General features: G+C 47.1%; 1 protein-coding gene across 5 annotated transcripts in view; it reads left to right on the forward strand.

The window, feature by feature from the left end:
- The first annotated feature begins 489 nt into the window (after positions 1 to 489).
- The window catches only part of PBXIP1 (PBX homeobox interacting protein 1), a 220,419-nt gene continuing 207,440 nt past the window's right edge, over positions 490 to 13,468 (forward strand). For 2 of the 5 annotated variants that reach the window (XM_069650225.1, XM_069650235.1), the window contains exon 1: positions 496 to 594. The gene's annotated coding sequence lies outside the window, so the exon portion shown is untranslated. Of the gene's footprint in view, positions 595 to 13,468 lie in introns of all 5 variants that reach the window. The other 3 variants (XM_069650226.1, XM_069650231.1, XM_069650227.1) reach the window with 3 other exon arrangements.

Genomic DNA, 13,468 nt, shown 5'->3' on the forward strand with positions numbered 1-13,468 from the left:
TCCCCACACCAGTGCCAATCCGGCCCCAGTCCCAACTACACATTTGACAATCCTCCCCACCCCCGCACACGAACGTTAGGGGGGTCCCCCAGTTCATTTTGTCCATTTCTAGCACTGGTTACCACCCCTCAGTAGAACTGTAATGTAGGCTAGAATAATTGGTACGAGGAAAGATTACTTCAGGGCACGCACTGTAGACATGGGCACTTTGATTCCACAGCGGGACAATATCAGATTCTGTGTGCGACTGTGGCAACAAGGCAACAGCCGAGTCATCGTGGTGCTGCATCCTTCGGCATTACTTCAAGCAGCTGCTGGAATCCAGGCCTCCGTCTGCTCGCCCCCCCCCCCCCCTGGCACCTGCCCCAGTCTATCACTCTTCACCAGCACCACCTGCCATGCCTCCGCCGACCATGGGCCCCGCCCAGGAGCTCGGTGATTGGTCAGAGCTCGGAGACGCGCTCCTCCCTCTTGCCAGAGCCAGAAAAAGTTCAGAGAAACTTCTGCGCCCAAAGAAGGAGAGAGAGCGAGAGCAGGAGCGCGCGCGGAACAAGCCACCGGAACCCAAGGGCAGATTTGGGCACAGAGAAGTAGGTGAGGACCACGGGGTGCGCGAACTGCCGCGTACATTCGGGGCACACGCGCAATGTGCATCATACAGCCAGCGAACAGTGTAGGCTACGCCCGGAGCGCCGGGAAGTGTACGCCCAGAGCCCTGGGCTGAATAGGCGCAGTGCAGGGCATACAAATGGCATCGGGCTATACGGTACAGACCGCGTATACACAGAACCGTGGGCTGGCATCCTGCGTAGTGGGCAAAGTGCACTCTGGATATCGACGAAAGCATATCCAATGAGGTTCGTACGGTGCAGAATATACCACGAGTAGCCTACAGTATCTCCAGGGTGCATTTGCCCTTGGTGTGGCGTATACTCTGGCAAAACAGTACAGGGCAGATAACACCCAGCGCACAAAGCAGAGCATAGGGGAAGGGGGATGCTGTGGTTGGTATACCAAGGGAATCGGAGTACGGTTCAGATCAGGGTATATCCAGCCCAGGAGAGATGCCTCTGAACATGTCCGTGGCATAGGATACAGCTCCGTGTACACTGAGGATTGGGGTGAACAGCAACGTATACCGAAAGCCAGGTATATATCCGGAGCACATGGGGACAGTAACTGAATGGGTAACTGGAGTACAGTAGTACTGGACATACGAGGTGTACAGAATATAGTATACACATGGCAGTAGCGGAGTCCGCATTTGGTGCAGGGGTGGATAATAGGAAACCCGTGGGGGGCACACTGAGCATGGACTGGGCACCAGGGGGATGCCTGGGAGGGGGCAGCCACCCTCTACCCCACCCTGGCTCTGCCACTGACACATATGGTACGTCCAGAATACAGCTATACATGAGGCGCCGGGTACAGTACAGAGTATGTTGGGTTTAAGGGTACAGGGCTGCATATACATAGGGCATTGGGTTGCAGCGCAGAGGAGAGTGAATACTCTTTCCGTGATGTGTGATATAGCAAAGTATACGTAAGAGGGTGCAGTTCACAGTATACCCATCGAGGTCGAGTGTGTTGTATTTTTGTATTGTATTTATTTGAAGAACGGGGATGTTAGTTTCGATCAGAAATGACTTTAACATGTTTGCAGATGGCGGAAGCATTCCCACGAAGGGTGCCTGTATAATAGCACAAAGATGAGAACCAGTGGCGAGCCAGTTTATGAGGGTGTCAAAAAGAGGGACGTAAACCCGGGACAACACAAAATAAACAGAGCAAATGCCTGTAAGAAAACAGGTGACTTACAAAGGTGACCTTAACCTAAGGGGGCAAGTGCGTCAAACTAAAGAAGAGTTCCATGCCAATACACACATTCCATTATTCAGCATCACCAGAGCGAGCCGGGTAGAGAGGATCAGGGTGAGGGCAGGGGGACCACCCTCTTTAGCAAGTAACTGAAGTTTAAGCTGAGCTTTAAAGCGGTGCAGAGTTGGACTGGCTTTGATTGTTATGGGCAGTGGGTTCCCGTGGGGGGCAAGCACGGAAGTGAGAGGAGACACACGGAGGGTATGGGACGGTGAGGTTGAGTTCAGAGGACGATTGGAGGGAACGCAGTGGAGTGCAAACGTACATAATCAGACGGGTACTGAGGAGCAATATCCTTAATAGCTTTGTAGACTAGGAGAAGGAACGTGTGCTTCTGCCCAGTTGTACTGTGCTATGGACCTACTTGTTTGTGTTTTTATGCTAAACGAAACAGCAAACACATTTCAAAAACTACCCCAGGCAAAGAGTGCGCTCTGGGAACTGCGCAAAACACACAGTATATCCAGGCATTGGTATCGCACAGAATATGATATGATATTTTATTTGTATCGGGCTCATACACAGGTGTTTCAGAGCGCGGCAAGGAGGGGGAAACCAGGGAGGACAAAACAGCGATTTTACTAGGCCCAGTAACCTTGAGAAATGTGCAAGTGCAGGGGAGCGGGAAGGGGGAAAGTGCGAGTGGCAGGGGGGAGTGGAAAGTGCTGAACACGTGATAGAACAACAGGTAGTGCAGCCAGCAGGTGTTAAGTGCGAGAATAAGGTGTAGACAACGGGTCTCTGATAAGTGCTGGAAGGAGACTGTAGGGTTGCAGATACAGGCCCAAGTGCAAGGGTTGCCAGGAGGAAGTGCAGGTATGTGGCTGGGAGGGCAGGCATCTGGGCCCGAAATCAGAGCGTAACCAGGTCCCTAGTGCCAAAGCAGACAGATCAGCAGGGGAGAGGAAGAAGCTCAGGCAGAAGCAAAGAGGAAGGTCTTGAGGTGCTTCCGGAACCGAAGATGGTTCTCCTCAAGGTTTAGAGAGGCAGGGAGCCTGTTCCAGAGGGAGGCCCCAGCCGAAGAAAGAGATCTACCACCTACTCGTTGCTTGGAGAAGCTAATGACCCTGAGAGAGTTGTAGGTGAAGGAGCAAAGAGCTCGAGAAGGAATGTATTTACGGAGGGAGAGTGGTATTGTGGACCCAGGCCCCAGAAAGCCTTGTGGACAATGCAAAGGGTCTTGAATGTAATCCTTGCAGCCACTGGGAGTATGACATAACTTGCCCACGGGACAGAAGTTCTGTACAGGGTACAGTACAAAGTATTCCCAATGCACAGTACAGAGCATAGCCAGGGCACGGGTGGAGTGCAGAGTATTCCAAGTCCACATTGTAACCTGAGCACCGTCAAAGATGAATAGTAGACACAAAGCAACGGGCAAAGTGCAGAGTATATGCAGGGCACATGGTTAAAGTATACAATCTACCCAAGACATGCGATACTCAGGGAACATCAGGACAGTGTGGAGTATACACACGGGGTTATGTTACAATGTTTTTATACTGTACCCAATGGAGTAGTCTCAGAGTGCTTAGACTTCTGCGCCAAAGGTATCCAGACCATAGTGTGGGAAAAAGGAGAAGTGTACAGTGCTGGAAATAGACAAAATGTACTGAGGGAAGTCTCCTTGCCCCCTCCCCTTCGCTGGCGGGCAGATTGTCAGTGGTGTGGGCGCGACTGGGAGGCACAGCTAAATGTCGAATTATGTGCATGCCCAGAATATAGGATGCTGGCTGCTTTGCATAAAAACAAAGTGCATTTTGGGAACATAAGAATAACCAACAATTTATCAAACACATCTGTGCTAGTAATTCAAACGGTCATTCCGAGTATATAATGCACACTTAGTATGGCGTTCATTTCCTCGATCAGAATAGTCATCCTGAGAGGCAGGAGGAGGAGCAGTGTGTTGTTGGATTTTGTGAGACAGACGGGGCGGTGGGAGGAGTTGTGAGTTTATGTGGGCTATGTGTTGATTGGTGGGTTGGTGCACATCATCCTATTGGATGGGGAAGCGCCTGCGTGGGTCCGCCCACGCATTCGGTAATTTAGAAGAAGAAGAAGAAGGACAGTTTCATTGTTTAAGTTTGGGCCATTGAGCAAAGGATGACTTTCAGATGCAGTCTGTGAAAAAGTGCACTACTGTACTGCACGAGACACAGCGTTCGGAAAACTCAGAGCAGTCGGGGGCAGAGAGCTTCCTTATATTGGGGGGGTTTGGCCCTTCTGTCCACAAGGAACGGCGCTCCGGCAAGATAGTTTTTGCCAGAGCACAGCTGGGTCTTTTTTCCGACCTAATTCCTCTTCTGAGTGTAGATGGAAAGAGACAGAGGGTACCAAATACAGGACTGACCGGGCAAGACCCGCTAATAAGGTAAAGCGGTGAGAGGATAGTCCATGTGGAAATTTGGATCCGTGAAACTCCAATAAGCGTGGAATGTGAACAAATAACTTGCAAGATATCTGTGGATTAAGGGAGAGTTTACCTGAAGGCAGGTTAATCGTCAGAGAGTAAACAGTCCCCAAGACAGGTGATCCCTGGGACGGGAATAGTGATTGGGGTAGGTAATACCCGGTGATCCCTGGGACAGGAATAGTGATTGGGGTAGGTAATACCCAGGAATAGTGATTGGGCTAGGTAATACCCGGTGATCCCTGGGACGGGACTAGTGATTGGGGTAGGTGATACCCGGTGATCCCTGGGACAGGAATAGTGATTGGGGTAGGTAATACCCGGTGATCCCTGGGACAGGAATAGTGATTGGGGTAGGTAATACCCAGGAATAGTGATTGGGCTAGGTAATACCCGGTGATCCCTGGGACGGGACTAGTGATTGGGGTAGGTGATACCCGGTGATCCCTGGGACGGGAATAGTGACTGGGGTAGGTAATACCCAGTGATCTCAGGGGCAGGGATAGTGACTGGGGTAGGTAATACCCGGTGATCCCTGGGACGGAATAATGACTGGGGTAGGTAACACCCAGTGATCTCAGGGGCAGGGATAGTGACTGGGGTAGGTAATACCCGGTGATCGCTGGGACGGGAATAGTAACTGGGGTAGGTAACACCCAGCGATCTCAGGGGCAGGGATAGTGACTGGGGTAGGTAATACCTTGTGATCTCGGGGGTAGGGATAGTGACTGGGGTAGGTAATACCCAGTGATCTCGGGGGTAGGGATAGTGACTGGGGTAGGTAATACCTTCGGATCTCGGGGCAGGGATAGTGAATGGGGTAGGTAATACCCGGTGATCTCGGCAGGAATAGTGATTGGGGTAGGTAATACCTTGTGATCTCGGGGGTAGGGATAGTGACTGGGGTAGGTAATACGCAGTGATCTCGGGGCCGGGGTAGTGACTGGGGTAGGTAATACCTTCTGATCTCGGGGCACAGATAGTGACTGGGGTAGGTAATACCTTGTGATCTCGGGGGCAGGGATAGTGACTGTGGTAGGTAATACACTGTGATCTTGGGGGCAGGGATAGTGACTGGTGTAGGTAATACCTTGTGATCTCGCAGCAGGGATAGTGACTGGGGTAGGTAATACATGGTGATCTCGGGGCAGGGATAGTGACTGGGTAAGGTAATACCCAGTGATCTCGGCAGGAATAGTGACTGGGGTAGGTAATACATTGTGATCTCAGAGGTAGGGATAGTGACTGGGGTAGGTAATATCTTGTGATCTCGGGGCAGGGATAGTGACTGGGGTAGGTGATACCTTCTGATCTCGGGGCACGGATAGTGACTGGAGTAGGTAATACCTTGTGATCTCGGGGGCAGGGATAGTGACTGGGGTAGGTAATACCTTGTGATCTCGGGGGCAGGAGTAGTGACTGGGGTAGGTAATATCTAGTGATCTCGGGGGCAGGGATAGAGACTGGGGTAGGTAATACATGGTGATCTCGGGGCAGGGATAGTGACTGGGGTAGGTAATACATGGTGATCTCGGGGCAGGGATAGTGACTGGGGTAGGTAATACCAGGTGATCTCGGCAGGGATAGTGACTGGGGTAGGTAATATCTTGTGATCTCTGGGGCAGGGATAGTGACTGGGGTAGGTAATATCTAGTGATCTCGGGGGCAGGGATAGTGACTTGGGTAGGTAATACATTCTGATCTCGGGGGCAGGAATAGTGACTGGAGTAGGTAATACATTCTGATCTCGGGGGCAGGAATAGTGACTGGGGTAGGTAATATCTTGTGATCGCGGGGGCAGGGATAGTGAGTGGGGTAGGTAATACCCGGTGATCTCGGCAGGGATAGTGACTGGGGTAGGTAATATCTTGTGATTTCTGGGGCACGGATAGTGACTGAGGTAGGTAATATCTAGTGATCTCGGGGGCAGGGATAGTGACTGGGGTAGGTAATACATTCTGATCTCGGGGGCAGGAATAGTGACTGGGGTAGGTAATAGCTTGTGATCTCGGGGGCAGGGATAGTGAGTGGGGTAGGTAATACCCAGTGATCTCGGGGGCAGGGATAGTGAATGGGGTAGGGAATATCCAGTGATCTCAGGGGCAGGGATAGTAACTGGGGTAGGTAATACCGAGTGATCTCGGGGGCAGGGATAGTGACTGAGGTAGGTAATATCTAGTCATCTCGGGGGCAGGGATAGTGACTGGGGTAGGTAATATCTAGTGATCTCGGGGGCAGGGATAGTGGCTGGGGTAGGTAATATCTAGTGATCTCAGGGGCAGGGATAGTGACTGGGGTAGGTAATTCCCAGTGATCTCGGGGGCAGGGATAGTGACTGGGGTAGGTAATACCTTGTGATCTCGGGGGCAGGGATACTGACTGGGGTAGGTAATACATTCTGATCTCGGGGGCAGGAATAGTGACTGGGGTAGGTAATATCTTGTGATCTCAGGGGCAGGGATAGTGAGTGGGGTAGGTAATACCCAGTGATCTCGGGGGCAGGGATAGTGACTGGGGTAGGTAATACCCAGTGAACTCGGGGGCATGGATAGTGACTGGGGTAGGTAATATCTTGTGATCTCTGGGGCACGGATAGTGACTGAGGTAGGTAATATCTAGTGATCTCGGGGGCAGGGATAGTGACTGGGGTAGGTAATACATTCTGATCTCGGGGGCAGGAATAGTGACTGGGGTAGGTAATAGCTTGTGATCTCGGGGGCAGGGATAGTGAGTGGGGTAGGTAATACCCAGTGATCTCGGGGGCAGGGATAGTGACTGGGGTAGGGAATATCCAGTGATCTCAGGGGCAGGGATAGTAACTGGGGTAGGTAATACCGAGTGATCTCGGGGGCAGGGATAGTGACTGGGGTAGGTAATATCTAGTCATCTCGGGGGCAGGGATAGTGACTGGGGTAGGTAATATCTAGTGATCTCGGGGGCAGGGATAGTGGCTGGGGTAGGTAATATCTAGTGATCTCAGGGGCAGGGATAGTGACTGGGGTAGGTAATTCCCAGTGATCTCGGGGGCAGGGATAGTGACTGGGGTAGGTAATACCTTGTGATCTCGGGGGCAGGGATACTGACTGGGGTAGGTAATACATTCTGATCTCGGGGGCAGGAATAGTGACTGGGGTAGGTAATATCTTGTGATCTCAGGGGCAGGGATAGTGAGTGGGGTAGGTAATACCCAGTGATCTCGGGGGCAGGGATAGTGACTGGGGTAGGTAATACCCAGTGAACTCGGGGGCATGGATAGTGACTGGGGTAGGTAATATCCAGTGATCACATGTAAAGAAACTGGCATAAGCACATTGTTTAAGAAGGAAAGTTTGAGCATGCATGCTCGGGGGCATGAACTCGGGGGCATGGATAGTGACTGGGGTAGGTAATATCCAGTGATCACATGTAAAGAAACTGGCATAAGCACATTGTTTAAGAAGGAAAGTTTGAGCATGCATGCCACTTATTTGCCCAATATGTGGGCACCAGCTGTATAAAGGCACTGAAGTTGGCAACTGTCACCAGAACACAAACACAGGCATTTGGTTAGATTATTTTTCCCATTACTGCACTTCCATACTGGAAAGAAGAATCAGAAGATGAAAATGTCTTCACAAAGATTATGCAATTATTGTGGAACATTTTGGACCAAAAAATTGCATTTTGGCAACAAATGCAAATCATACATGTACAAAAGAAGCTAATTGGAACTTCATTGACAGTTGGGCATTCAAGTCACTATTCTATTACGTATTTTCGTACTATTCAGCGACTAACCCCCTTTTCTGTCTACCTGAGTGCAGCGGGGGAAGGCTCCGTTGGCAGCAGCATTATCTTCGTAGATTGTATTCTTGATCCAGCAGCAATGCACCTCATAGTGTACCAGAGCTCCAAGTGGCATAGACATTTTAGAGTGCTAAGACAGGGATTGTCTCAATAAGGGTGGGTTCAGTGTGGAGTCACTTTTACTTCTGATTACAGAGCAGTGCAATGGGTATTCACATGGATGGCCAGGCCAGCCTAGTTTCTGTGCTTCCGGCTCTCTTCAATCACTGGGGACTGTCTCATCTGAAGCCCCAATAGATTAATTTCTGTAGCCACCCCCCTTGCTCCCTGCAACCACCTGGCCTGACCCAGCATTCAGACCACTCTACTGATGCCTCCACAGCTAAAGCTTCAATAACTAACAGTATGTCATGGCTGTCAAATAGAGTAGGCTGATTGGCTAGCCTTCCTGCACATTTATGGCTCAGGGTACACTGCCATTGTTGTCTTATCCCTGAATGGCCTCCTTCTTAGCTTCCACGCAATGACTCAGAGCAACTGGCGAGCAACATTTTAGGGTCAGGAGAGCAACATGTTGCTCGCGAGCTACACGTTGGGGATCACTGAACTAGGTTATAGTGTTCCTAGTAGAATGTTGTCGGGGTGTTTATAGATATGTACCTGGGGTGTTCGGAGCTGCGTGGCCCATACCATAGCACAACTAGAAAGTGACTGGTTACTAATTTAAGTCCTGTGTTTTCTTACCATGTTGTTTGGAGGGAAAGTAACATGACCTCATTAGCTCTTTTCTAAGACTAGACTGCCAAGTGAGACTGTATACATTTAATCAGTACTGGGGCGATGTCACTTCCGTGATCATAGCGCTGCATCATTTAACATCGCTATCAGTGAAAACTTAAACCTTACAGAAATGCATACATTTCATTGGCTGTACTTAAACCAGTGATGATATGTCACATGGAACAAATCCATGGAAATTATTCTTGCCTCCGGGTATTTCGTTGTCAAGCTTAACTAGGTGTATCCTCTATGTTGAAGAAACCTACAAATCTGATTGCATTTCTGTCCTCGTTTGGGTGTTCTGAGTGCCAATGAGTAGACTTAGCGTATTTCTAATCTTGATTATTTATGGTTCCTAGCAGTTCAAAAATACAATATCCTAGTTGCATTGTCATACAACCACTGTTTATGTTGTTGCATATTGTAGAAGCCTCTGTTTGGATTATCTATATGTTCTGCTATGGTGACATGACTAATTGAATGTCCCCCGCATACAGTCCCACCCCACAATTCCTGGTAAAATAAACATTGTTTTACATGATCTAAGTAAGTCAACTTCAAACAAAGGTGGTCTCCAACTTTATACCAGGGGATTCACTACGATGTTATATACTCTTAAACAATTAGTCAGCAATGATTATTTTTGCCTCCCTATTTAAAATGTATTAATAGCAATTCACACAAACGTTCATTTCCATAGGTATTCTAAACACACTCCTTCTATGATTGCTTCTATCTAAGCAAAGAATATACTTCAGTAAGAGCATAGTCGCTTATCGGCCAATGTGTGTACACATTGATATAAAACAATTTCCAAATTCTTCAGAAACACTTGATTTTCTCTAGTATCAAGACAAGTATATCATCAGAGAAAAGTTACTTGATCAATTTACGTTTATAAACAACAATTAATCTTAATTGGCTCCTCTGTATAAATATGGGGTTGGAAATGCATAGGCAATGTGCAGGTCATTTAAATGTAGGCAAGAACAGAGGACATCTGACTCCTAAAGATTTGCATTAGGAAAATAATATTCCCAGGGATTGCACTCTTCTCTGAACACTGTATGCAGCTTTCAATAAACCTGTGGGTGCAACTTTCAATGAACCAGTGTGTGAAACTTGTAATCTACATCTGTGCGAGTTTTGGGCTGGAGATGTAAGATACTCCAATTAAAGCACCATGTCCTTTCACATTACACATATATCTATCCACCTGTGTATTTCAAGATAAGGGATTGCCGGGGTTTAACACTTTGATGATTTTCTATGAATAGCATGAATTCTCTGTGTTCATTTCTGTTCCACAAGCATCTACTTTATGACTTAGGCTTCCCCTGGTGGCAAATACACATCTCACCAAACAATAGTGTTTCATGATGACAATATGATCTGCATGATTCCATGCTGGCTTGAACCAAAGATTCTATTTTAATTTGGTATAATTCTCCAAACGTAATCTGCAATAAAGTATGCGCAATGCTGTCAGGTTTAAACTGTGTCTCTCAATATAAAATGCATTGGGTAGTAAGGAAATTGCATCTCACTTGCATCAGTTTCAAACAGAAGACACAGGCCATTTTGTTTAATATTGCTCATGTATCTTTGTCAAATTAGCATTCCCCTTAAATCGCTGCCCTCTATTGGTTTGATTTACCATGGAGAATACTGATGGGCAATTTGGATTTATGTTGGGGTTTCTAATCTTTAAATGTGGCTTCTTATTTTTGGAGAATCAGCTAGAATCCCACTAGTGTGGAATTACTGCCTCACGAAGGTCCTTTTCAGCTGACTGTCTAGGATCCAGTTTCCAACATGGGTTTGTTCATCTCTCTCTGTAAGGGCTTCTTTCTCCAGCCTGCCTGCAAACCACTGTCCAAGTCTCAGTTCTACCTCCATCTCCATCCAGTTGTACACAACAATATTCATCGCACATTATTAGGAATCATCATCTATCTGTTTACCAGTTGTTTTATATCCTTAGCTTCTCCCCAAATTTTGAGACTTTGAAAGGATGGGCTTTTCCCTTGGAGTCCCATTGCTGCAAATATGGGAGTGAATTTCACTCCTCATGTTATGGAGACGCATTTCGTTAACTGCAGTAACATTTGATGTCGATGTGTGAGTTTAATAAAAAAAAGAATCATTATATTCTGTAGATCAGAAGGAATAATTCAAGAAGTTACATATTTCTGTACATCATGCACTTTCAGAGATAATAATTTCTCCTATTTATCTTTATTTTTAACATTACACATTAGGTGATTTATTTATATAGATTACACACTATCATTTTTAGTCATTTGTTTTAAGTTGGTAGGACCTTGCTTGATCGAGATGATTTTTCAAATGCTTCCATTTTGGTGTTAAAATGCAACATGTAACTTTCTTATTCATTTAATAAGTTAAGAAATGCTGACTTCACCCCACAGAGGTCACGGTTGGTACATGCCATGCACATTATCCTTCCTGATATTAAATAAATGCAGAGGCTAGTTTCTTTGGCTTTTCCGTGAAGATCAGATAATCTCTTGTGACCTTAGCTAAATGGATTTTATGAGGGGCCTGAATTTGATATATGTGTCTGGTCCATTTGAAGTTATATATTAGCCAGCGATATGGCAATGCTTTTGAGGCCTTGGCTTGAAACCAGCTTGAACAAGGTGAATATAATAGTTTTTTATGACCTCTGTATTGTGATGTTGCAGGCTGCTAAAGTGAGGTTAATCTGAGGTCAGCTCAAGCCAACATCAAGCTTTATGGTCAGGCATTATTCATTTTGAGTTAAATTATATACAGTGTTATTCAAAGTGAAGTGAACTTTATGGAAGACATACAATGGAACTTTGAGTAATGCTTAATTTCTACATTACACTTTGCATCATGTTAAGTTTATAAATGCTATGTTATGAGTATGGAACTTTACCCACTCATTATTCTGTATGAAGAATTCTGTCAGGTATGTTCCATTTAGAGTGTCTTCGTTTGAGGCAGGCAGTTTGAGAGCATCAGCTGTGCCACAGGGTTGTGTCTGCTGCCTGTTGTGTGTTCACTTCAATAAACCCATTAACTTTGAATGAGCAGTGGCTGTTTATTCAACACTGGCGAGGAGGATCAACCCACTGCTTCTCCGACCGTATCACATTACTTTCCTGGACACAGCGCCTCCCTCCCAGCAGCCTGGACACCAGAACATGAAAACAGCACATGGCTGATCAAACAGAAACGGCTCCTCGTCTTGCCGCTCCTCCCAGTGATGGGAGTTTGAGCGGCGCCCTTTTCCCAGCACAGCTGACAGCATCACAGGCAGCAGGCGCAGGGCTGCGAGCCCTTCAGGACAGATTGGGAGGGGAAGGGAATCTTATCCGTGTGCGCAGAGTATCTAGGGGATGTACTTTCACAGACTGGACTTATACATTGTATTTCAGTAATCAAGAGTCTGTGCATATACAGTACTAGACTCTTGTTTAATTTTGAACTGAGCCTGAATCTCCATGTACCACTAAACAATGAATGCTTTCCTGAACACTCCATACTCTGTCTACGGAAGAAGCCCAGACTGCTGGAGAGACCCATTGTGATGTCACAAGACTCGCCACTGTGACACATAATAATATTATAAACTTGGAACATTCCATTTCACAAATTCATTCACAGTAACCTCAGGGCAGCTAATCAAACTTCAGATAAATCCATTCTGCAAGCACACAGAATACTCCCGACCCTCTGCTCACCTGCAAACTGTCCTACCTGCACCCCTCACCTGGAAAAGACGAAATGGCAGCAGCAATACCGCCGCCAGCTCCATTTCTCTCCGAACCCAGTCGCCCTCCGCTGAAATGGGATAGATGGATCAAAACCTTTGAAAACTATCTGGTGGCCATAGGAGGTGACAGGTATGGCTCCGGGAGAAAAAAGGCACTCCTTTTTCACAATCTTGGAACAGAGGGTCGGATAGTGTTTGATGGCCTCACACGAACCCATGAGGAAGGTATTGGTGACGGCGATTAATACCTTATAGCCATCCAAAAAATTGCAGGACACTTTGAGCCAAAAAAGAACATTACTTTTGAAAGGCATAAGTTCTTTCAACGTACCCAGGATAGTGCGGAGTCGGTCGAATCTTACGTGGCTTCACTCAGGACACTGAGTCACACATGCGAGTTTGGAGAACTCACTGATTCTCTCATTAGAGACCAACTAGTGCGTTGCATGAATAGCTCCAGAGTACAAGAGAAACTACTGGCCAAGGATGTCTCGCTGGAGCAAGCTGTAGAATTAACACGTAGTATTGAACAGACGTCCCAGTACATGAGAGAGAGGAAAATTGACAAGCAACAATCACAAGGCTTGGCACAAGGAGTGTGTGCTGTTCAACAAAAGAAGAGAACACCCAACAAAAAGGAGTGGTGGATTCAGAAGTGCACAAGGGGCGGCAATTCAAGACACATGGCAAATTGTCCCACATGCCCAGCGAGATTCGCAGAGTGCTACAAATGCAAGAAGAGAGGGCACTTCACAAATGTGTGCAGGGAATCCTCCATTAATGCTATTGAGCAAAGAGATCCTGCATCTGTTAGTCATAGTCACACATCCGGCAGATCAATTAAT

The sequence above is a fragment of the Ambystoma mexicanum genome, chromosome 1p, assembly GCF_040938575.1.
Source record: "Ambystoma mexicanum isolate Mex_15411 chromosome 1p, UKY_AmexF1_1, whole genome shotgun sequence".
Taxonomy (NCBI): Eukaryota; Metazoa; Chordata; class Amphibia; order Caudata; family Ambystomatidae; genus Ambystoma; species Ambystoma mexicanum.